The following is a 26,928-nucleotide window of genomic DNA, read 5'->3' on the forward strand; positions in this document are numbered from 1 at the left end:
CCTGCTGCCGCTTGTTTGTCGATGTAGGATCATTGTTGAAAGAATTATTCACCTTTTGTTGTTCTTGGAAATGCAATTAATACTCTGGTATCACAGCGCACAGCTCTCAGGGTCGTGCTGTCTCCTGGCACGGCCACTCCAGACCCGTCGCCATCTTGGGAACTCCCTTAGACTTATTCAATTTTTGTTGCTCTTGGAAATGCAAATAGCACTCTGGCAGCACAGCTTCAAGGACACAGAATCCAACCACAGAATCTCGTCAGCACCGTGGAGCAACCAACTGATCTTTAACAAAGGCAAAAAGAACATACATTGAGGAAAAGAGTGCCTCTTCAATAAGTGGTGCTTGGAAAATTGGACATCCATATATGCAGAAGAATGAAACTAGACATGCATCTCTCACCATATACAAAATTAACTCAAAATGGATTAAATGTTTAAATAAAAGACCCAAAACTATGAAACTGCTAAAGGAAAACATAGAGGAAACACTTCAGGAAGTAGGGCTGGGCAAAGACTTTATGAATGAGACCCCAAAAGCACAAGCAGCAAAAGAAAAAATAAATAAATGAGATTATATCAAACTAAAAGCTTCTGTACAGCAAAGGAAACAATCAATAGAATGAAAAGGCAACCTGTAGAATGGGAGAAAATATTTGCAAACTATACATCTGACAAGAGACTAATATTCAGAATATACAAGGAACTCAAAAAACAAACAGTAAGAAAACAAACAAAACAATTCAAAAATGGGCAAAAGAGCTGAATAGACATTTTTCTTTTTTTTTTTTTTTCCCTTTTGTCTTTTATCGTGTCCGGCAACGGATCACAACCCTCAGTGTCGCGCCCATACCAGACCGGGACCGGCAACGGGATCGCAAACCTCGGTGCTGCGTCCGCACCTTGCTCAGCCAGTGAGCGGGAACCGGTCTGTGTGTGGGATCCGAACCCTCAGCGGGAGCGCCTCCGTGCTCCCAAGTGGTGCACTGTAGCAGTGCGCCACCGGGCCGGTCCTGAATAGACATTTTTCAAAGGAAGACACACACATGGCCAACAGGTATTTGAAAACGTGCTCAACATCACTAATCATCAGGGAAATGCAAATTAAAACCATATTGAAATATCATCTCACCCCAGTTAGTCTGGCTATTATCAAAGAGACTGAGAATAACAAATGCTGGCAAGGTTGCAGAGAAAGGGGAACGCTCCCACACGGTTGGTGGGACTGTAAATTAGTACAGTCACTATAGAAAACAGTATGCAGGTTTCTCCGACAACTACAGAGAGAACTACCATATGACCATATTCTGTGTATACACCCAAAGTAATGGAAATCATCATGCTGAAGGGATACCTGAACTCCCATGTTCATCACAGCTCTATTTACAACACCCAAGACATGGAACCAACCTATATGTCCATCGATGGAGGACTAGATTAGGAAAATGGGGTATATATACACAATAGAGTGCTACTTAGCCATAAAAAAGAATGAAATTCTGCCATTCTCAGTAACAGGGATGAACTTGGAGAAAATTATGTTAAGCAGAATAAGCCAGGCACAGAAAGAGAAATACTGCATGGCCTTACTCATAAGTGGGAGCTAAGAGAGAAAGAAAGAAGGAAAGAAAGACCACAGTGGTGTGTTGTACTTTCAGAGAGACAGAACAGAGCTAGGGTTCCTGGGGGTGAAGGGGGAAGGAGAGGAGGGTTCAGGGAGAGGTTGGGTGGGGGACACAGGGAATAATTACAATTTGAGGTGGTGGGCATGCTAGTAGTATTGATCTGATCACCACATCTTGGGCAGAGGTGTTGACAGTCAGCTCTGTGCCCTATGAATATCTTCTCAAGGGCTTATGGCTTATGCAAACAGTGTAATATAAATCTCCATCTCTCACAGCCACTGTGTGTTCTCTCTGTGCAGCTCTTGGGACTTTGTATCTCTGTCTTGGTTTTTCTCAGTGGCCCTTTGCTGGTTAGTGAGAGAGAAGACATCGTTTTTCCACTTGAGAACACACTAGAAACCTGTGGAATAAAGTCCATTTTTGTCTTTCTCTCACTAACATCAATCTTTATGCTTCTATAGGCAATTATCCCATAGTAGTTACAAGGGTAAACAATGAGATGTTCAAATTAGGACGTTTTCCAGAAGCCCTCTGAGCCGATGACTCCCTCAGTTGACTTACTTACAGAATTCCAGTGTGACACTTGCCAATCAGGTGTTTAACCTGAGAACAGGGTTTCTTTCCCCTCGATTTCCGTTTCCCCCCCCCTTTTTGATTTGCAGCATCTCAACATTGAAGAGTAATTTGGAGTCACTGACTGACTTTAACCGTATCCTGTACATAGTATCCACATTAATTAGTAAAGTCCTCTTCAGAAAAACCTTGAACAGGTTTGTTTGTGTTCACTAGAAACCTAGCATGGATAAAGAACTAATAAGGAAACCTCATATCTCCATGTTATTTTTTTTCCCATTTAACATCGATGACTTCCTACAGGAAACTCCAAAATGTTTCCTTCAAGAAACATTAATTTGTGCATACAAAATTCTACACTGACCTGTTTGTGAGAGAAACCTAGCATGAATAAAGAACTAATAAGGAAACCTCATATCTCCATGTTATTTTTTTTCCCATTTAACATCGATGACTTCCTACAGGAAACTCCAAAATGTTTCCTTCAAGAAACATTAATTTGTGCATACAAAATTCTACACTGACCTCACTGTGGTCTTGAGGTTGTGTTATAACCATGACCTAGGAGTGATTATACTGATGCATGACAGAAGAAATTTGCAGTGTTCCAATCCTCAAGGACACCAAGTGACTGACTACTCAGGAAGTAGGTGGCATAGTCATCTTTCATTTCTTTACTATCTTCCTTTTTTTCTAACATCTCGAATTCCTCCTTGAGTTTCTCTCCAAGCTCCAGTTTTCTTTTTTTTTTTTTTGTCTTTTTTCGTGTCCGGCAATGGATCGCAACCCTCAGTGTCGCGCCACCGGACCAGGACCGGCAACGGGATCGCAACCCTTGGTGTCGCGCCTGCACCTCGCTCAGCCAGTGAGCACCGGACCAGGACCGGCAATGGGATCGCAACCCTCGGTGTCACGCCTGCACCTCGCTCAGCCAGTGAGCGGGAACCGGTCTGTATGTGGGATCCGAACCCTCGGCGGCGGGAGCGCCGCCGCACTCCCAAGCGGCGCACTGTAGCAGTGTGCCACCGGGCCGGCCCCAAGCTCCAGTTTTCTGTTCTACCTCACAGAGAGCTCCTTCACAGTCTCCTTCACAGGTTCCTTTCCCTCTGTTAGCCTTTAAATGCAGGTGCTCTTCAGTTTTCCTTGCTCAGTCTCCTGCTTATTCTCTTTCTTCTCAGCCCCGTTCATTTCAAGCTTGCATTGCCACCTCTCTGCATGAGACCCTAACCCCTGACACTGGCAATGGTCTTTCCTGAACTCCAGACAGGAATCCCCAGTCTGGCCACACATCCTGTCAAAGTCACCACCCCAGCCTAAACCCAGTCCTCCCCCATACCTCCTTTTTGTTTACTGACTTAACCATCCTACTCATCTCAGTTTATAAAATATCTTTCTCACTTTCATTCCACTGGAAGTAGATAGTACTTAAAGGAGGAAAAGATTTAAAGACTTAAAGCACTTAAAGGAGGGAATGATTGTCTTGAACTGGGAGACTTGGGGAAGCCTCCAAAGAAGAAGTGGCATTGGGCTGGGCTTTAACAGAGGTGGAGATTAAGGTGGGTAGAGATGAGGGGTGGAAAGGAGTTTTTCAGATAGAGGATAAAGAGGTACAGAGGCCATATTTCAGGTACAGGAGAGTGATCTGCAGTGGCTAGAAGCGACTGCAGAAAGGAAGAGCAGTTTGAGGTAGAACCATGAAGAATCATGAGTTTATAGTAAGAAGTATGACTTGAAATAAGAATCCCTGAGAACCCAACAAAGGCTTCCTAGTCGAGTGTCTGAGTTTGTTTAGACTGCTGTAACAGAATACCATAGATGACTTATAAATGACAGAAATTTATTTCTCACAGTTCTGGATCCTGCAAAGTCCAAGATCAAGACACTGGCAGATTCTGTGTCTGCTGAGGGCCTGCTTCTTGGTTCATAGATGGCTGTCTTCTTGTGGAGTCCTCACATGGTGGAAAGGGCAAAGGAGTTCCGTGGAGTTTCTTTTCTAAGGGCACTAAGCCCTCATGACCAAATCACCTCCCAAAGTCCCCACCTCCAAGTATCATCATATATTTGGGATTAGGTTTCAACATATGAATTTTGATGGGACTCAAACGTTCAGTCTATAGCACAAGAGTAACATCATTTGAACTCATAATCTATTTTGTTGCAACCCATAGCTTATCTTCCCCAGGAAACTTTAAGTCCTTGGGTAACATTGTACACGCATGCTGCCTGCTCTGCTTTTCTCTGATTTTTCTCTGTATTCCCCAGCAAGTTACCCAGAACACTGGAATTCAGTAAGTGATGATGAGATAGATAAAAGAGTCATCTAAGTATAATGGTAGAGTGAGCACAGACAATACACTGCTACAGAAATAAATGTTACACTTAGTACTTGAACTTCTTAAGCATTCAGGCTTCCCATCTAACCATCCCACTTCTCACTTATCCAAGCCCCTTCTCTACTCAGCTAACCAGTCCTGCATGTCAGACACTAAGGACATAAAAGAGTAAGGCCCCAAGAAGCTCTCTGTGAGAATCAGAATAGCATGTAGACAAACTCTGAAATATGCTGCAAAGAGTGTTTTAAGGGAAGAGTATCTACAGTTGCATGAAAACACACTAAAAAGAACCAGCTACCTGGAATGACATCTGAGCCATACAAATAATTCATTCAAAAAATGTTTTTTCTTATGTGCACGGAGCTGGAGGTATCCTGTGTGGGATATACACCGAGTCAGGACCCCTGTTCCTAAGACCTCTTAGTCTAATTGATAATAAAATACTCTCACTTATTGAGCTACTGCCATTATCTCATAGACCCTCACATAAAGTCTTTATACAGACAAAGAAACTGAGATTCAGAGAATATAGGTAGGTGACTTGTCCAATTGGAGTTTGGATTGGTTCCAAAGCTCATGCTTTCTTTACTATACAATGACTCTTGGAAACAGAAAATAGAAAGATGTACTATGTGTTGTGAATACTTAGATGAGGAATTAAGTAGGGGGGAGTCATGGAAGTCTTCTCAGAGGGGATAGGGTTTTATAGCAGAAGAGAAACAGGATGGCTGTTATTTGTTATTTGCTCTAATGAAAAAATTTTGATATCAAAAGCTAGTGATAGAATATTTTTCGCTAATCCTGCCATATACTCAAAGGAGCACAGAAGAGCAATTTTACTAATGTGTTCCATTTGGATACCTGAGGTTGTATGCAGAAGTGATTTAAGGGTGGCATTTCCAGAAGAGTTTACTTGCACCAACAAAATCTGCTGCCCAAGGCCTCTTCTCTCATAACAGAAGCAAAAATGTTTGGGACTCAAAGTTCACTACATTTTGTTACAGAAAACAAAGCCAAGGCAGTAGGGAAGGCAGGCTCATCTTTTATTTGTCACCCAAACATTGCTCAACTGATACAAATCAACTTATTAGCACTGGGTTTGAGATACACATTTGAGCCTGTATGTATAAAAGGCCAGTCACAGTCCCTGTAGCCTGAATAATTCATGTTGTTTGTCATGGCTCTTTTAAGCCTTTCTGTTAAACTTGAAGATTAGCTTTTTCTTTTTTTTTCTTTCTTAAACAAAGGTTATTTTGAGTCAACTTTGAGTAATTCCTCAAGCCGTACTGTTCAACTGATTTTAGTATTTTCAGGATTTGGAAGCAGGTTGCTGCCGGTTCTTAGGCCTGCTGTATTATTCAACGCCTAGTGAATGATGAAGAGGTTGAAAGCCTAGAAGGCTATTTTCTAATTTCTCAAGGGTCTCTTTACCGCCTAATTTTCTTTTCGTCAATGTTACTTACTGAATAACTCCAGTCAACTGCTTTGGTATTGTAGCTTGCTCTTATTTTGACAGGTAATAAATGTCAGCATGGGGAGGGTAAAAGATCCTGGCCTAAAATTTAATAATATTGTTTATTTGAAATTGGCTCCACTTTCATCACACTGAGTGTCGCAGGGGACAAGACCTTTACTCAGCCATCTTGATGAGATCCCTGGGGTCCACATCGGCCTCCCTAGGATTTTCAATGTGTGCAAGAGATGAAAAGATTTTTAAGATCTAAGAAGCAAAGTGATCCATTATTTATCTTGCAAATCATATTATATTTTGTGTTTTATAGGCACAATAAGCATATTAATGTGCAGTCTATCAAAGACATAGGAACAAAGATGTTAAATCAATATGTCCTATATTGCCTAGCACGAAAGAATCATTCCTGCTTGGAAGGAAGGAAGATTAAAGTGGGAAGTCATAGAGGGCAAACATGTGGAAGGGCAAATCTCAGTAGCCCTTTCTGTACCACAATGACCACGACACATCAAACCAAGCACTCTTTCACACTGAGCTCAGATGTAGCTCAGAATCCTTCTCAACACAGTCTACTAGGAAGCCACTGCCAATCTCAAGCTGTGATGCCAGAGGAAAATTTTAGCCATCCCTGATCCTTTGGGTAAATTATGTTCACCCAAGAGGCCACCTTAGAGGTATTCCCTATTGAACACCATATTCAAATAATCTAATAATATGAGGAGTTTCCATGTAACTCTTTCAGCACTGGTAGTAGCATCAGTATTTCATCTCATTAGTTACAAGTTTACAGCATTGTCATCTAGTTTACTTCATTAATAACTATTTTAGCTCATAAATAGCAGACTCCCCACCTGCTTTGAAGCTTTTGGTCGAGAGCTCTTTGTTGGCTCTCCTGACTTTCAGTAATTGTATCCTTGATCTGTACCTTCCAGAGCTTCTAAGTTTTGTATAAGCCCCTAATTCTTATCTCAAATCTTTCATACCTTGAATAAAGAGTGGTTTCTGTTTCCCTGTCTGAACTGCAGGCAAACAAGAGATACTAGATTTTATAGTCTAAAAAGTGCAGACGTTGTTCTATTATTTTGAGTTCTAAATATGGTAGCCCTTTATCCACATATTATTCCCGTGACTGTGCCTTTCAGCATGAGATTTCATGACAGTTATTATCTTATACTAGTATAACACTAAGGGTTAAGTTGTATTCTCTTAAGAAGGTTTTAGCTTTTTGAGAGTTGAAGTAAGAACTACACAGTATTTCTATTCACCTCTGACCTTGTGGCTTTCAAAATTTATGAACAGCCCATTGAAAGAATCTCTTATTTCAAACTAGGGCTAGAAAACATTTCTGTCATTCAGGTTAATGACATCAAATGTCAACTTTATGGCCTCACCCAAAGAGTAGTGCAATAGAGATAAACAAACATATCACCTTCAGTACTGTGGGTTTCTTCTATTTGCCACCTGCAAATGAATAAGTATGCCAGCTTGTCTATCGACAACTTGGCCTCACCACTAGCCTCCTAAGGTCTCTTCTCTTTTGCAGAGAAGACTACATCCCTGAATCCCCTGTCCTATATAGTTTTGGATTAGAGTTGGCCAATAAGAAGCACACATGTAAGACCTGGAACATGAAAGATAAGGAGAAGCCTTTATTTTCTCAAGGTAGCTATAGTCAGACATGTGGGCAGAGGTGTTTCACAGCAGCTGTCTGGTGAGCTGATGAAAAGCATGCTTCATGACTGCAGAAAGAGGGAGTCAGAGAGAATTTCCCAGTCTTGAAAATGACAGGAGGCTCTGGGTGAGCTCTACAGAGTCACCTGCTTCAAAGCTTTTGGCTGAGATCTGTGTGCCATTCTCAACCTTTACTCTCCCTGAGCTCCTAACATTTGTATAAACCCCTAATTCCTATCTTAAATTTGTCACAACTGAAATAAAGAGTGGCATCTCTTTCCCAGTCTGAACCCTGCTGATACAATAAGTAAATGAATGAGTGAATTCTCAGAATACAAAACGTAGCATTATTCTAGATTATTCATCACAGTATGAATGCGATTGAGACACAGACATTCGCCGCTGAGCAAATGTTTATGAGATTCCCATATTTCTATTCTCCCTTGTAGTTGACAGAAGCTATGTGACAACTTTTGACCATTGGGCCTATTGGAAGCATAAATGATGGATCATTTCAGCACCAAGGCATCTAAGAGCTTCTTGTGCTGTCTCCACACTCTATACCCTCCACAGAGGTCCTGTGTTCTGATGGCACAGCTACAAGATGGTAGCACTTCCCTGAGCCTGGGTCCCTGAATGCTATGAGGAGCAGAGTGACATTATTGATCTATGCCAAACATGTAACATAAACAAGAAACAAACCATTGGTGTATGAAAGCTGTGAGATTCTGTCAAATTTGTTTCCACAGCTGATCCTAGATTAACCTGACTATTTCAGGGGCGTAAGACCTACTTTTTAAGATACAATGGAGCCCATTTCCTATATTTCGAAGCTATAAATGCACCTTCTTAATGAAATATACTGTATTATTATTAAAAGAATCCTACTGACTTTGTAACAAATTCATACAAATACAAGTTAAAAAAAAGAGTAAAAAGGAAATCAGAAATAGTATGTGCCAATATATAAATGTGTGTGTATATATATACACACATATACATGTAAAGTGCTCATTCAGTTTTTAAGAACTTACAAAGTGACTAACTGATAAATGGATATAGGACACAAAAATATAATTCGCACAGTGAAAATATAAATTCCAAGAAAAAGTATTTTCCTTTATGAGTAATAAATATGCAAATTGAAATAAGCTATCACTTTAAAGTTATGAAATTGCCAGTTAAGTTATCTGCTTTAAAAGGATACTACCTCGAGTTGGTTGGGTTATGGGAAAACGTGTTCGCCCATGTTTTGGGAGTGGTAGTATAAACCTGTGTTTTTGGAAAGGAATTTGACAAAAAAAGTGACACAGAAATGGTCATAATCTTTGCCCTGATAATTCTACTCTGAAGTGGAAGAAAGTGAAATATACAAACAAATTTGTTGCCAAATTTGTGTATACAATAATGTAAAAGTGGAAATAGACAAATTTAGATATCCATGGTTTTATTAACATTATGTGATGTCACATAATTATTAGAAAGACACTATAAGGTAGGTTCTCAAGCTGAGCATGCATCAGAATCACCAAGAGCGTTTATAAAAACACAGATTACTGGCCCCGGCATCCTGTTAAAGTTTCTGATTCAGTAAGTCTGTGGTGGGAACTAAGAATTTTCATTTCTAATAGGTGTCTGGGTGATGGTTGGTCCAACGACTACATTCTGAGAACTCCTGGTATAAGGATTATAAAATGTAAGTTAATATTTATAATATAATGTTAAGTAAGGAAAAAGAAACATTGAAATCATGCACTAAGTTGTACCTACTTAATAATGTGGATACATTTTAGTTAAGAGCATGGAATGAGGCGTCAACCTCATAGCAATTCTAGCTCTATGGGTATTATGGGCCCAGTGGTCTGGCCCTACAAACTCTTCAAGAGTCTCTAACCATCCTTGAGATCTGAAAGATAAAAAAGAACTAGCAAAATATACAGTGAAAACTGCAAGATGAAAATAAGAAGTATTTAATTAAGAATCTAAAAAAACCCCACTGAGCTCATTAGTCAATTGATAGGTAGTTCTTAATTAAAATGTGTGTATAGTTAAGTATATTTGCTATGGTGTAGGGTGGGACCTCTAAAGGTAAGGAAACTGATTGGGGGAGGTGATGGGTCAATAGTTTCTATACCCTAATCTCAATTAGGTCAGACACTAATCAATGACAGAGGAAGAGTCCCATGTTACCTTCATCTAACTGCCATTCGTCAATAGGCTTCAGTCACACCGTCTTCCTCTGAATGATGTTGGTCACTCTTTATTCTAGGGAGGGTCTACTCTCCACACGACAGCTACAACACAGATTAAATAAGATATGTCACCAGTTACACCTCTACAATGGCCTCCTATAGAAATTTTTGGGGAAAAAAATCCAAATTCTACAAGCACAATGACCACGCACCCTGGTTTGCCTGAATCAAACTTGATTTTTACCTGCTGTTGTGGATTAGCTGTCAATAACACTCAAAAGAGTTCCGGTTTGGATAATGAGACTAAGGATAAGAGTAGAGTTGCTGGATAAAAAACAAAATACCAAATGTGGCATGAGATATACTAAATTACTTTTTGTTTATCTGAAAATCAGTTCTTTTTTTTTTGTCTTTTTCGTGACCGGTAAGGGGATCACAACCCTCGGTGTGGTGTCGCCCGCACCGCGCCCAGCCAGTGAGAGCACCGCACCGGCCATTCCTATATAGGATCCGAACCCATGGCGGGAGCGTCGCTGCGCTCCCAGCACCGCACTCTCCCGAGTGCGCCTTGGGGCCGGCCCTGAAAATCAGTTTTAACAGGGTGTCCTATACTTTTATTTGCTAAATCTGGCACCCCTATTGACACTACACAAATACCCTAGGTGTTATGTCCCTGCCTACCACTCTGCTGTCATTGCTTCTCCGTCCTCCTGCTCCTGCCCTGATTTTTTTTTTTTTTTTTTTTTTTTTTTGACATAGAGTGGACGTCCATGCTTATTCTCTCCTCTGGACCTTGCACCTGCTTTTTGATCTCCCTGGATTGTTCATCTTCTTATTCTCACTTAGCTTAGTCCTTCTGATCAATCAGGTCTCAGCAGATGTCAGCTCAGAAAGACATTTACTGATCACCCCAGGAAAAGAAGCCCCAATACCCTCTCCTGTCATAATCTAATATAACAGCATACATTAACTTCTGTCACTATGTAAAATAACAGCACACATTTATGTTAGAAACCTGCCTCTTCTGTCAAAGGAGATGGTAACATGACCCTCACAGGGTTGTTGCACAGTTCAGTTAGTCTGAATGCACCATTTATGTTGTCAGGAACTAACACTATGCCCCCAGCTGTTTCTGATACCTACCTGGAAACCTGGTGGCCACTCAAGCCTATCCAAGACTGCTACCAGCTCTTCTATACAGATCTGCCTGCCCCCTCATTTCTAGGAGCCAAGAAAGAAATTCACATACTCACAGAATTACCTCTCAGCCATGGTGGAGCCACAGGACACAAAGGAGGAGAAGAAAAAAGCCCAGAAGAAATCCTGCCAGGCCTGGCTCACAGCCAGTGCATTCCAAGTGACAGGTCTTCAGAGCAGCACCAAAAGCAACTACCAGGATCGCAGGCTGCCCCCCGTCCAAGAGGTGAATGAGGTCTACAGTGAGGAGCAGGGCCCCAGGTGGGGTGTCCACAGAGACCTCTCTCTTCCTAACTTACTTGTTCTTCTGATTCAGGTGTGGAAGGAAAACACACTGTTCGCTAATATGCGGAGCCTGTGTTGGATCGAGAGAGGTGGAGCTGGGACCAGTGGCAGCTGGACTCACACCAGCCCACTCAGTTTTCACTTGGTCTTCCTTTGTTTTATGATCTCTGGGATCCCTCCGGTGTATAAACTTTTTAATATCTAGGCTAACTGGTGAACAATCCCGCTGGTAACAACAACAACAAAAAAAATAGAGCTTTGGAAATCTATTTACCTTTGCTTATTAAAACAACTCATTTTTCACCCATCACAAGGGCAGAAAAACAAAAACAAAGACAAAAACAAAAACAGTGTTGGGAAGGATGGGGGAAAGAGGCATTCTCACCCCGTGCTGGAGAGAGCAGACACTGGTCCAACTTCCCAAAAGGCAACTTGGCCTCATGGATTAACAACTTAAAAATGTTCACACCGTCTGACCCAGTAATTTTACTAGGGGTGTTTAAACTCAGAAAACAGACAAGTGTGAAAGATATATACAGGGATATATATACCATGCAATGTGGTAAGGAATAGGGAAGAAGGGAAAACCACGTTAAATGCCCAATGCTGATGATCTGATGACATTAAATATGGTACAAAGTGCAAAGAAATACTATGCAGCATCAGACATTATTAACATATCTTTACTAGCATGAAAAGATTGCTATGACTTATTGGCGAGAGAAAAACGCAGGCTATAGGCTGTAGTAAATAACACACACAAAATATTTTAGTGATGTATATTACCTAAAAAGATTGAGAAAGATAAACACCAAAAATGTGAACAATGGCAAATCTCTTGGGATGGGCTTCAGGTGATTTAACTTTTTTCTCTGTCTGTATTCTCTAATTTGTATATAGCATCTGGGTTGCAAACATAATAAACAAACCTGTAAATGGGCACACAGGCTGCTCCCTTGTTGGTCCTTCTACCCCTCCAGCCCTTTGATCTGTGTTCACTGAGCAGCCTCATGTGCCAGAAGCTTTGGCCAATATACTTTGTGATTCTCTTAACACCCCAGGAGGGAAGGGAGGGATTACCATGATCCCTGCTTCATAGTCAAGGGGAGTGGGGCTCCCCAGAGCAAAGGTACTTGCCCAGATCACTCAGTAAATTAGGGCAGGGCAACAAAAAAGACAAATAGCCCAATTTAAAAATGGGCAGAGGATATGAAAGAAGATATACAAATGGCCAATAAGCACACAGAAAAGACACTGAACATAAGTCATGACAGAAATGCAATGTGGTACCACACATTGCACAGTGAGATACCACTTCACACCCACTAGGATGACTCTAATTTTAAAAATGGACAATAACAGTTTTGTCGAGGATGTGGAGAAAATGGAACCTCATACACTGCTGTGGGAATACAAACGGTACAGCCACTTGGCAGTTCTTCAACAAGTTAAACATACAGTCACCATATGACTCAGCAATTCTACTTCTAAGCATATATGCAAAAGAATTGATAACATTTTCCCACACAAACATGAAAGTTCACAGAAGCATTATTGATAAGAGCCCAAAAGTGGAAACAACACAACTGTCCATCAACTCATGAATGGATAAACAATATGTAGTATTTCCATATGATGGAATATTATTCAGCCATAAAAAAGAATGAAGTACTGATTAATGCTACAACATAGATGAACCTTGACAACTTTATGCTACGTGAAAGAAGCCAGTCAATAAAGACCTCATATTGCATATGATCCCATTTATATGAAATGTTTAGAATAGGCAAATCCACAGAGACACAAAGTAAAACAGTGTCTGCCAAGGGATGGGGTAAGTGGGAACCGGAAGGTATAACATTTCTTTTGGGAGTGATGGAAATGTTTTGGAATTAGAAGTGATAATTGTACAACATAGTTAATATATTAAAAACCATTTATGTATACATTTTAAAATGGTGAATTTTATATGAATTATCTCTCAATAAAAAAAAAAAATCTGACTGCAAGAAGAAAAAAATTAGGGCAGGGACCCAAGACCCAGGGCGGTGCGTTCACAGAACCTGAGCTTCTCCAGACCCCACTGGCCCGCTTGCTTACACCCTCTGGGAACGGAATCCTGTCCCTTATCAAGGCCTCAGAGATGAAGGAAGATTCCCAATCCTAACCATATATTCCCTTTTCTAGGAGGGACCCAATTTTCCAGCGGAGAACCATGCATAGTCACCTGCCAAGCATGGGCTGGTCTGCTATGTGCAGGGATGGGACAGAAAGCTGGGGGCCAACTAGCCACAGTGAAACTGCACAGCACTCACAGGGGCTGCAGCTGGCAACTCACCTTAAACACACCTCTGATTTCTCCAAGTATGTTCTCAATGGGCACCCTGGTGTTTTCAAAATGGACTTGGCAAGCGGGAACACATGAAATTTAAGACCTCCTCTGACAAATGCAAACCACTTTGCAGTTGACCCACTGGCTCTTAAACACACCTCTGATTTCTCCAAGTATGTTCTCAATGGGCACCCTGGTGTTTTCAAAATGGACTTGGCAAGCGGAAACACATGAAATTTAAGACCTCCTCTGACAAATGCAAACCACTTTGCAGTTGACCCACTGGCATGCAACTCACTCATTCAGTGTGTGGTAGGATGGTACAGAAAGACAAAGTTCCTGTTTTTGTGGAGCTTGTATATCGGTTAGGGAGACAAACTATAAACAAGATGAGACAATGTTGTAGTCAGTGCTATGGTGAAATAAATAGGGCACAGTGATGGAAAGAGATGGAGGTTGGAGAGGGGAGGATAATATTTTTATTACGGGCTAAATCAGACTTTTCTCTTTTCTTTTTTTAGCGGCTGGCTGCAACAGGGATCTGAACCTTTGACACTGGTGTCATCAACATTGCATTGTAACCAGCTGAGCTAACTGGCCAGCTCCTAAGTCAGACTTTTCTAATGTGACATTTAGCAGAAGTTTAAAGATGAGAAAGGGCTGGTCATATAAAGCACCAGAGACAGATCAAGGTAGATGGACCAGTATTTCCCAAAGCCTTAGGGCAGATGGGATTATTGCTTCCAGTTCTTAACTCTAACACAACCACACCCCTGCAGCAGGACTGGAGCACCTGCCGCCCATCCTGGGGAGGGGTAGCCTTCCCTGTCCCTGGCTGCAGATGCTGGGTTCATATGACCATGTGACCTGCAGTTGCCAATGGGATGCAGCTGGCCCAACATGAGCAGAGGCCTTAAATGTGCTTATGGTGTCTGGCTTGGCCCTTCGTGATCTGCTGTAAGGAGAACATGCCCCAGGATGGTTAAAGAAAACAGGGCAGACCGGAACCCCACCCACATCCTGGAGCAGGCTGCCCTAGGCCCCTGTGGACTGTGAGAAAACTAGATGCTGGCTGCTGTGAGCCAGCCCTGTGGTGGATGACTGGTAGGCCTACAGTGATGAGGTCGGTGGTGTGAATGAGATGCAGCCAGAGAGGGGTAAGCGGGGCACACTTCCCAGGAGAGGCTGGGAGGAAACAGGGGCTTCTGTACTACATTTTCTGTAACAATGTGTTTTTGCATATTATGTTACATAAACATGCAACTCCTGGCAATTTACAGTGGAGCAAAGGGAGGCTCAGGATAGAGAAGGTCATGGCTCCAGAGCAGCCAAGCCAGGTGTGGGCAACTGGATCCACTGATCTTTCATTCTTCTATGACAGCTGTGCTCCAACAGCTTGGCTATGAAAGTGATGAAATCACTGTCTCTCTGGCTGCTGGGTCGTATTGAGGGCTTGTAGCACATGGGCTGCAGGACTAGGCTCTCCTCCCAAAGGCTCTTGTTCTGCTACAAGCTGCTGGGCATGGGGGAGGACTCTGCCTGCCTCTCTGACCTCCCCTTGTGCCACTCGACCCTCTCTCATGGGGCCTCTGCACAACACCAGTAGGTTCCCCCACCCAGGCTTCAGTGTGCACCAGGCCCGTGCAGTAGTGCTCGCCAGCGGAAGTGGCATGGCTCCCTCCCTCCACCTCTCTCCCCACTGACCTGCCAAGCTCTTTAGTGTCTTAAAGATACCATGCATGCTCTGAGCCCTCGCTGCGCAGCATGAGTAGCAGTGGTAATGTGAAGAGCAGCAGCTAATACTGTTTTGCTTCCAAAAGGTGGGTTATATTATCCCCTTTCCTTTAGCTGAAGAAACTGAAGGGCAGAAAAGTAAACTAGCTTGTTAAAGACCACACACTTCTAAGTGGTGGGCATGGCAAATGCCATCATCCAGAATGCAGCATCCCCAAAGACAAGGTGGCACATAGAAGTGGTCCTGGAGATGCCAAGGGCTGCATGCAGTCCCCTCCAATATGGTCACTCTGAGATCTGAACCAGTAGACCTAGGAGGCAGAACATTGTGAAGACTTCATGGCAGCACCAGGGGGCCGAGGACAATGTCTGACAGGACACCGGCCTCAAGTGAACAGAGCACAGACCAGGCACTACAGGTGGGCATGGGCGGGTAGGAGGAGGTTCCAGGCAGGAAAGATGGGATGTCCTGAAACAGAATGTTCACCTAGAACACCCTGCTATCCTACCCTTCTTGGTGTCCACGACCGCCTCCCCACAAGGCTGGGAGCACCAGTAGTCTCACTCACCTTAAAATCACTAGTGCTCAATGCATGGCGAGGTGCACAGTCACTGTCTGTTGAACTAATGAGTGAATTTCAAGGTATTCTTAATTTGATTTTGCTTAAATGTTTAAGTGTGATCAAAACTATTTAAGTCTCATTTTATCTTGACCTCAGTCTTTGCAAGCACAGTAAAAATATTGGCCAGTCCTCCATTGATGATCCAGACCTGAGGGGAGAGAAAGGACTTTGCAGAAAACCAAACTCCTAAGCAACACCTCTCCGCTCTATTTGTCCATCAGACTTCAGGCCAGACACACAAAGTCCTTGGTTCTGCAGGAGCCTGGTCTGCAAGAACAGAGGATGGGGCTCAACCCAGTGCCCTCAGAGCAAGAATCTTCCCAAAAGACACAGGAGGCTGAGGGTGGAGGAGGAGAGTGGCCACTGGTGCCAGGATAGCTCAGGCTCTGCTGCCAGATGACCAGGTTCTTCAAGACAGAAGAGATTTAATCATTTCACAAGGTATGCATATATCAAAACATCACCTGTTCCTGTACATTAAATATGTACACCATTTCTTTGTCAATTAAGAAATGAGAAAAAAAAAAAAGCAGGGGAGGGGAGGAAAGGAGGAAGGAACGGGAGAGGGAAAATTAAAGAGACTGCTCAATAGACCAGGTGGAACTGACCTGGATTTTGAATCAAGCAAAGAAACTGTTAAAAAAAAAAAAAAAAAAAAAAAAAGGGGGGGGAGGGGAGGAAAGGAGGAAGGAACGGGAGAGGGAAAATTAAAGAGACTGCTCAATAGACCAGGTGGAACTGACCTGGATTTTGAATCAAGCAAAGAAACTGTTAAAAAAAAAAAAAAAAAAAAAAAAGGTAGCCAGGGAAATTTGAATGCTGCTGACCAGATAGTAAGAAATTAAGGTATTGTTAATTTTTTTCATGTGATAATGGTATTATGGCTTTGTTGTTGTGAAAAATAGTCCCATCTTTTAGAGATGCATGCTGAAATTACTGTGGCTGCAATCCAGAGTCAGCAGTGTGGACGGAAGAAACACAGCCACCGTGAGCCAGTGACCTGTGCTGCTGGACACCAGGCACAAGCAAGAGCATCGCACCTAGCTTCTGAATGTCTGAAATTTTGTGTAACAAAAAAGCCCCTCAGAAACAAACACATAAAAGTTTAAGGAGGTGGTTGGTGCTACAGAAGCACGTCGACTCTGGAGCCAGATGCCTTGGTCCAATCCTAGCTCGGCCACTGAAGAGATGCAGGACCTGGGCAAGTCTCTAAACCTCTTTCAGCCCGTTTCTTCTTCTGAAAAAGGAGTGGCATCCACCCAGCAGGTGGTCGAGAGATGATGTGCACCCCCTTTACTACTCCTGGTGCATGGGAAGCGGTCCCTCAGTGGGGAGAGGGGTGTGACATGAGGGCATGGCTGTACCTTGGAGCCTCTAAGGACATAGTGCTTCCTATCTTCACTCAGCGTGGCTGTGGTCTGGATGGAGGCTGCATCACTCCCACACAGACAGAAACATGCGGTCGAGGGACAATAACACTGGGAATAAACAAGACTGGTTTCGAGGCCTGAAAATGGAGGTGTTTAGTACTTTGATACAGCGATTGGCAAACTTTTAGATAAAGGGTAAGATAATAAATATATCCAGCTTTCTAAGCAACCGGATGTTTGTGTCACTTTGCATCTCTGCTGCTGGAACATAAAAGCAGCTGTAGATCATTTGTAAAGAGATGGGTATGTTCCAATAAAATTTCATTTACAAAAACAGGTGGTGGATTTGGCTGGATTTGGCAGACCCCTGCTTCAATGCAGCAGATAAAAAAGTGACAGTGAAAACAACCTGGGCTTAGGTTTAATTTAAGCATGGAAATGTATGTTCCAAACATATGCATTTGGCTCACCTGACCTGCTGTTAGGACAAGTTCAGGGCACCCAGGAGGAATGAGTGTCCCAGGCTCACACGTGAAGGGAAGCAGGATAGAGGTGGTCCAAGTGACGAACTGGCCATCAGAAGTCCTGAGTCTGACCCTCACCTTGCTCCATCCTAGCTGTGTGACTGTAGGCTGATCACACAACCTCACCGAATCTCAGTTGCTAATCTGTACACGGGGTTAATACCATGCACTCCATGTACACTGAAAGGTGCTTTGAAGTCTGAGTGCATTCTCGTCTTCAAGGTGTGTTGTAAACCACAAAATTTATTAAATAGGGGCTGGCAGGTATTTATCTCATTTGTAAGTCTCATTGGGACAAAGAAATAAGGTGAAGGTAAGAGAACCTGCAAGAACTGTTGCTGAGTTGATTCTTTGGCAGATTTTAGGTAAGAAAGAAAAGTCAGCTACTCAACAAAAACAAAAGCCTTGTCCCAATGATCCTTGGAAAATTCCAAGAATGCTGTCAGATGCCACTTCACACCGGGGTGGGGAGGGCAGACCTAACTGGCTCTCTAAGGCAGAAGGCTGCAATGTGCTCACCGGATACCAGCTTGGGCAGTATTTGGCCTGCTCATCACTGCTGGCCAAGATGATCCCCTAAACCAAACACACAGACTAATTTCAGCTGTGGGGAGAAAAGAGAGTGTGAGATGTGCTTGTGAAACAGTCCCCTGCCAAGGAAATTCTTTTCTTCATGCAAGAGAAGTCAGCACAAGCTCAGAGCGGGCAGCCTCAGGCAGAACGTGGGAGCCAGGCTGCAGAGGAGACCACCCTAGGGTGCACACACCAGGGCGGCAGCCTGCAGAGCGTTGGAGTCAGAGTTGAAATTTTTATCACAGCTCCTCCATTTCTCAGCCGGGTGGCCTAGAGCAAGGATTGTCCCTTCTCTGAGCCTCCATCTTGCTATTTGTGGACTGGGGACACTCCCACCCACTGGCAGGGTGGTCTGGATGTGAGATGTGAAGACACGGGTATGCAAGAGCCATACCTAGCATAAATAAAGTGCTCAGTCAATGTCATGGCTGTCCTGCCTCCTTCTCAGCCAGTGTCCAGGGGATAAGCCCCCAATTTACTAAATGACTGCAGTGAATGTGTGTGCTCTCGGGTGGGGGGACCTGAGCACGGTGCACACTCAGCTCTCTTTGATGTCGGTATTGAACAGATATAACCTGAGTATTGCCACTAAGAGCTGTGTGACTGTGGACCTGCCCTAACATGCTCCGAGCCCAGTGGGGTGAAGAAGGCATGTGCACAGACAGCGAGGGGACATGCTCAGTGCCAAGTGATGCAAGAGCACAGGAGGGGAATCTCATGTCCTGCCCGAAGTGAAGGCATCCGCTGACCTGGGCCTCGAAGGATGAATCAAATGTGATGGGGACAGGAGGAGGATTCACAGAGAAGGGACATTGTGACCCCAGGGCCACTGCGTGTGTGGACCAAGTGGATGCTATGTGTGCAGGGACTGGTGCCGTGGGTATTGCAGAGCTGGGCTGCAAGAGCAGCCTGGGCTCACTCTCCTCCATGACCGTGAGATAGCAGGTCTGATTCGCTTCTCATAAAAGTGAACAAACCTCCTGCCTCCATGCCACTGTGTGACTCTGAGAGACCTTCAGAAAGCACCAGACAGAAACAGTAGACACTTGACCTTGAGGCCTCTGAAAGCCTGGTGTGCTGCCAGGATCACAGCAATGACCCATCCAGGCTGACGCTCTCCCCTAGTCACACATACATGGTGTTGGAGAGGCCCAGACCACCTAGTCCAGCCCCAGTTTCCTCCCATTAAGGCAAACAGCTTCATTGTTTTTTGTTTTCTTTTTTGTTATAAAGCAACGGTAGATCCCCTTTTAAAAAAAGAAATCATAATACAGAAAGGTACAAAGAAAACAAAAATCACCCATAATCTTATCAATCAGAGACAGCTTTTCTGGGTACATCCTTTCAGACTTTTTCTAGGCACACCAGCATCTATAGATACATATTTTTAATATAAAGATATCCATACACACATTAAATCACATAATGTGTTGTGAACATCTCCTATCACAAATGTAGATCTTGATAGACTTAACAGCTATAGAATGTCCCATTGACCAGTAGCTAGTGGACTCTAGGACAGGTTTCTCAACCTTGGCACTCTAACATTTTGGGATGGATCATTCTCTGTTGTGGGGGTCTGTCCTGTGTACTGCAGGATATTTAGCAGTGTCCTTGGCCTTTACCCACCAGATGACAGTAGCAACCCCAACCTTACCGTTTTGACAACCCAAATGTCTCCACACATTGTCAAATGTTGCCCTGTAGGGCAAAATTGCCCAAGGCTGGGAATTGGTGCTCTAAGGATAAAGAGACAAAAGGATTAAAACCCCCCAAATTCCACTGAACTTATGTATTTTACATTTAATCTTCAACTTCCAGAGGAGGCTGGGTCCTTGTGTCCACTTTACAAATGACAGACTGAGGCCTAAGGTCATGAGACCAACAAATAGCAGAGCTGGGCCCGGAACTCAGGGGTGCGGGTGCATAGCCCACCTGCAGAGGGCACCACTCACTAACAGACAAAGAGAAGGCATCCCTGTGGGCGTGTGCACAGAGGTCCTGCCTGACTCTGCAGTCCCCTGGGTTTGGTGTCCAGGCCTCAGGGAAGGCCAGTGCTCTGCACCAAGTGCCCTCCACTCACCCTGTCCTGCACCCCACTCTGTTTCTACCAAAACACTTTGGCTTTTACTCCTTTTATATAGTGAGGTCACTGTTGCTTGTCAAGGGCGCTGAGGGAAGGAGATGTGGCTTGGTCTGCGGAAAGGCCCTAGTTTTCCAGCACAGGGGATTCCAACCAGTCTTTGGAATGCTCCAGACTGGGAAAATTTGGGGGGCATGAACATAAGGTTGGTGTTGTCTTAATTTCCCAAGGACAGATTAAAAAAAAAAAAAAGCTACATGACCATTGTCATCTCATGAAAGAAAGAGCATTTCAAATCGGAGTAGGACGTAAAACCAAAATAAGGCACGGAGAGCTGTAGCGTCTCATGCCAGCACCCACCCCCCACACGTGCCAGCTGTGACAGCCATATCTCAATTTTATCCAGAAACTGCTCAGGGGAAACAAGGACTTTTCATCAGTCAAGAAGTGATTTTTTTAAAAAAGTGATTTAAAAATATTTTTGAAGGGGAAACATACACTACTCATATTACCAACCTGGCTATGTCTAGCGGCTTTCTTCTGCGATTTCTTTTTTCTCCGAACATTCACTTTTTCAACAAGCTGATGGCAAAATCAAGAAGTGATTTTTTTTAAAAAGTGATTTAAAAATATTTTTGAAGGGGAAACATACACTACTCATATTACCAACCTGGCTATGTCTAGTGGCTTTCTTCTGCGATTTCTTTTTTCTCCGAACATTCACTTTTTCAACAAGCTGATGGCAAACACACCAGACCAACCAGCACTCTGAAGCCCCGCCTGCCGACTTTCTCTTCTGATGCTCACTGCGGCCCACACACCACGGCCAACATTGCCCTGTCGCCTGTCAGTTATGATGCGGGCAAATGCGGGATGCCTGGGATGAGCTCGTTCTCTCCACCACCTCACACGGGGTCTGGACATGGCCACTTTTGTTAAGAAACAGGATGTATAACTCCCCCACGGAAGTCTGTGTGGCTTCCTCCCACTGCTAGGGGGTAGCGGCATCATTAATTATTTCAGGTCTTCTGCAGCGATAGGGTCATTCTTTTCATATACTTGGAAATGTTATGGGAAGTATTTCATAGGATGACAAGTGAGAGGTATCATTTAACAGCTTAAAACACTGCAAGAAACATGTATATAAACTAAAATTCAAACTGATTAAAATATATCTCAGAATCAAGGAAATTAGGCATCACAGTAATTCGTCCTTAATTTGTCTCAGACTGGACCAGCTTCAGGCGGAGTACCAGCAGGAACTTATTCTACAGCTTCAAGGCCATCCTTCCTTTGCTGCAGGGGAGGGTAGGTCGAACCTTAGTTTCTGGAGACAAACCCAGCAGGGAGACAGAACATTAAGAAAAATTCCTGGCTTCTGTGGCTTGCTGTGCAAAACCTAACTCATGGCATGGCTGGGAAAATGCCCAAAACTCTGAATCTGCAAATGACCAGCTTATAGCCTCAAAATATGACCAACCCTTAAAGCACTACCAACTGCTATCCCCCCTAAACCTCAAGACCCTTAGCTGATCAGACCTGCAGGCAGCCCCAGCACAGGCTCAGAGGATATGCAGGGTAAATGTTGTACAGCCTGGAAGTCACAATCTTATGTCAAAAGGGCCAAGAGTAAAAATAGCTGGCATGTGTGTGTATGTGTGCACACAACTGTTCCATCCCTGTGAAACATTTTCTACCTCTCTCCCACATGCTTCATGCCTGTCTTCATAATCTCTACAGAATTTATTTATTTATTGGCAGCTGGCTGGTAGGGAATCTCTATGGAATTTTTTTTTTTTTTTAATTTGGTGGCTAGCTGGTAAGGGGATATGAACCCTTGACCTTGGTGTTATCAGTACCGTGCTCTAACCAAGTGAACTAACCAGTCAGCCCCTCTACAGAATATAGATGACCAACTCTAGAGCTGGACAAGTTGGAGACAAGTCGTAGTGACTGACCAACTCCAACAAGGCAGAATGACACTGGGATCCTGGGGAGAGGGCCTTTCACTTGGGGGCTAAAAACATCACTACAAGGCTCAAAGAATTATCAGGACCATCCAAGGGACAAAGGACCCTGCCCGAAGGCTGTTTCACTGGTCAAATCTCCCACCTCAGTGTGCCCTGCACCCTACAGCAAGCCAGCTCACCTGTCTTATTCCTTTGTGCTAGGAGGAGAAGGCAGGCCTGACAGGCCCTGAAGCCTGAGCTCGCCCCACAGTGGGAGCTGTGATCCCACCAATGTCAACTGCTCACTGCTCTAGGAGCAGTTCCTCTGCCCAAAAGACCAAGGGCTTCACAGGGGAGAGACAGTGCATTCTATCTGACTCTGGCATTACCACGCCCTATCCTGATCAATCGCCCATGGGAACCCAGAGAGCACAGACATGGTGCAGTGGTCCTTTTCCATTTCAGGAAAGAGAGCACAGAATTCAATAGCTCTTCCTCCCTACTGGTCCCTCAGTCAGTCCATCCCCCTCCCCCACCCCCAAATGAGCTACCCCCTATATTTAGCCCATGATGGACACTGTTATTCATTACAATAGTTTTACAACTAGACCATATATGTACTGCATTTAAAGGCCACCCTTCAGAACTGTTTTATGGATAAATATAGAGTGCTTTCTTAAGAGCCAAGCCAGCTGGGTTGTTGTTTCCTTGACTTACCATATTCTTCCAGGACCTGCATACCAAAAAAGCTCCAGGCTCTTCAACTGCTTTAAAGTTTCCTCTGGGATTTTTCCCTCCTGGACAATTTTTCAAGAGTCCGCTGTCAACAAGAAATATTTTGATTAAACAAAAAGTAAACTATGTTTGTACAAAAAAAGTAAACAAAACAACTTTTGCATATTATATAATCTCAGGATCAGAAAATTTTCAACACTGTAATGTCTATACATTGTCATTCAGCATGTGCTTGATTTTTATGGAATCAGCCCAGCAAGGATGGTATTTTCAAAGTTACCCGTGCTGGGTGGTGTTCTGTTTCTTGATCTGGGTGCTAATCACATGAGTGTTTTTGCTGTGTAAAAAGGCAGCAGGTGAGACGTAAATTTTTCTGTAGGCACACTAAACTTGATTTTTATTACTTGTACCTTGTACCTTCTAGAAAATGAGAGAGTAAGTATGCAACTCACAGCACTGCACTAAAACCTTAGGCTAGATAGCCACCTCTAGGCAATACCTGAGCCTAGATCTTCCTCACCCTCAGAAGCCACATTGCTTTTACCACAGTCCGTAGGTTCTGACAACAATTAATACTGTTTAACACCAATTCATTCACTCACTCAACACTCACATTCACTAGAGCAAAAGTGAGTTATCCTAATGTTAGGTCTGTAATTGTACCGGTCTGTCATTATACACTTTTGTATGCATTAAGCACTTTTGAATTGCTATAAATTAAACCTTATTACTATGGTAAATTGTTAAAATCACCATAACCTACACTTAATTGACATAGAAAATTGGTATACAATAACCTGCACATTTTTAAAGCATATAATTTGTTGAGTTCTGACATGTGTTCACCCATTTAAATATCACCACAATCAGGAAGAAAACATTTCCTTTTCTGCCAAAGGTCTCTTGGTGTCTCTAGGTAATCAATCCTTCCATCCACCTCTATCTTCAGGCACCCTCAAATCTTTTTGTCTATAGATCAGTTTGCATTTTTAAGTTTTATATGAATGGATTCATGCAGCATGAATGAATCTGGCTTCTTTCACCCAACATAATGATTTCTAGATTCATACATGTCACTGCATGTATAAATTCTTTATGGCTTTCTGTTGTTCAGTATTCTGTCACATGGGTGCACAACTCTTTATCCAAATTCAATAAACAGTATAAGCACACAGAGCCAAGAAGCTCAAAGAACCCCAAGCAAAAGAAATGTGCAGAAAATTAGATGACATAATAATCACTTTCCCTGAAACCACTTAAGAGTGGCCAGAGATGAAAGAAACACTACATACAAAGAAACAAAGATAAAAATGGCAGCAGACATCTCATCAGAAGCAATGTGAAGTCAGGAGAGAATGGAGCAGCCCCTTTGAAGGGCTGAAAGGAAAATATTGTCCACATAAAAATCTTCAGATGAAACAGACTTTTTCAGACATGCAAATGGCAGGAATATTCATCCCCTGTGGAGCTTCATGACATGAAATGTGAAAGAAGTCTTTCCCCACAGAAAAGTGAAGGTATCAAAAGGAAATCTGGTTCTAACGAGAGTAGGAAGATTATTAACACCAGCAACTATATGGGTGACCATAAAATCATTGTTTCTTATTTTTACTATCACTCTAAATGACAAATCAATAGTTTAAAGAAAAATAATTGCATGATAAGCAAGTTCTGGAAATAGATAGTGGTGATGGTTGCACAGCATTGTGAATGTACTTAATGCCATGAATTGTACATTTAACAAGGGTTATAATAGTAAATTTTATGTTATGCATACTTAATAATAGAGCTTCAAAATACATGAAGAAAAAAACTGATAGAAATGAAAAGGAAAAATGAACGCACAATTATAGCTGGAGAATTTCAACATGCCTCTCTCCGTAATTGATAGAAAAAGTAGGCAGAACATTCATAGGGATACAGAAGATTTGAACCACACTATCAATTTGTCCTAATTGACATCAGACAGAACACTAAACCAAACAACAGGAGAATATTCATTGATTTCAAGCGTACATGGAAAACATTTTTAAAGATAGACCATAGTCTGAGCCACAAAGCAATTATTATAAATTTTTCAATTTATTAATTGAAAAGGATTCAAATTATATAAAAAGTGTTCTCTAACCACAATGGAATACTTTTAGAAATTGACAATGGGATGTCACTACACATCCTGCAGACTTTAAAAGGATAAAGAGATAATAAAGGAAGATTAAAAATAACTTTAGGAAAATAAATTCAGGAGTTTTGATATCCTTGAAAGATAAGAACTATCAATGTTCACATAAGAAGAAATAGATAACCTGAACAGCCCTATATCTATTAAAGAAATTGAGTTACAATCATGTGCCACAAAATGACCTTTTGGTCAATGGTAGATTGCACATATGATGACAGTGGTCCCATAAGATTACAATGGAGCTGAAAAATTTCTATTGTTTGGTGATGTTGTGGCTATTGTAATGTCATAGTGCAAGGCATTATTCACATATGAATGATAGGCTATACCATGTAGCCTAGGTGTGTAATAGGCTAGACCACCTACATTTGTGTTAAGTACACTCTGTAATGTTTGCACAACAACGAAATTACCTAATGCCATGCTTCTCAGAATGTTAAGCAACGCATGACTATAGTTAAAACCTTCCTGCTAAGAAAGTGCCAGGCTCTAATGCCTTCACTGGTGAAATTTGCCACTGAAAATTTACCAATTTAAGGCAGGAATAATCCCAACTCATACTGTGAGCCAGCATTATTCTAATTTAAACAAAAAAAGAATACATATCACAGAAAATTAAACTATAGACCAATATACCCCAGGAACACAGTTACAAAAATTCTTAAAATTTTAACAAATTGAATCCAATAATATAAAAAATGATAACACATCATGACCAAGTGGAAATTATTCTGGGAATGTAAGGGTGGTTCAGCACCGAAAAGCCAACCAATGTAATATGTCAACAGACTGAAGAAGAAACAGATAATCCTCTCAATAGATGCAGAAAAAGCATTGGACAAAATTCAATACCATTCCTGATGAAAACTCTCAGCAAACTAGAAGTAAAGGGGAAATTCCTTAACCTGATAAGGGTATCTACAAAAAGCCTACAGCTAATGTACTTAATGGTAAAAAATTGAATGCTTTCTCCCTAAAATAAGAAGTGAGGAGGGTTGGCTGCTTAGCTCAGTTGGTTGGTTAGAATGTGGTATTGAGAACACCAAGGTCCAGGGTTTGATCCCTGTACCAGCCAACCACCAAAAAAAAAAAAAAAAAAAAAAAAAAAATGAGGAGAGGAAGCCGGCACTTACCTATTCAACATCATACTGGAGGGTTTAGCCAGTGCAATAAAAAGAAAGGGAAACCAGATTGGAAAGGAAGAAAAAAGACTGTGCCTGTCACCAACAGTGTGATGGTCAATGTATAACACCCCATGGAATCTACCAAATAAAGCTCTTAGACCTAGCACATGAATTTAATTAGGTTGCAGGATACAAGATCTATCTACAAACTCAATTGTATTCACTGAAGAGGGCATGGATATTGCCGTGAAAGGCTCAGCGGCTGCAGCAGGATCTGGACCTGGCACCAGAGCGGCGGTGGCGGCGGCGGCGGTGGCAGCAGCAGCAGCAGCGGTACCGCCTCCTCACCCGG

General features: G+C 42.6%; 1 pseudogene; it reads right to left on the reverse strand.

Annotated features, from left to right (window-relative positions):
* Positions 1-16,112: 16,112 nt before the first annotated feature.
* On the reverse strand, positions 16,113-23,355 carry LOC103609338 (annotated as a pseudogene).
* Positions 23,356-26,928: the final 3,573 nt, after the last annotated feature.

The sequence above is a fragment of the Galeopterus variegatus genome, unplaced genomic scaffold (genome assembly GCF_000696425.1).
Source record: "Galeopterus variegatus unplaced genomic scaffold, G_variegatus-3.0.2 Scaffold9493, whole genome shotgun sequence".
NCBI lineage: Eukaryota > Metazoa > Chordata > Mammalia > Dermoptera > Cynocephalidae > Galeopterus > Galeopterus variegatus.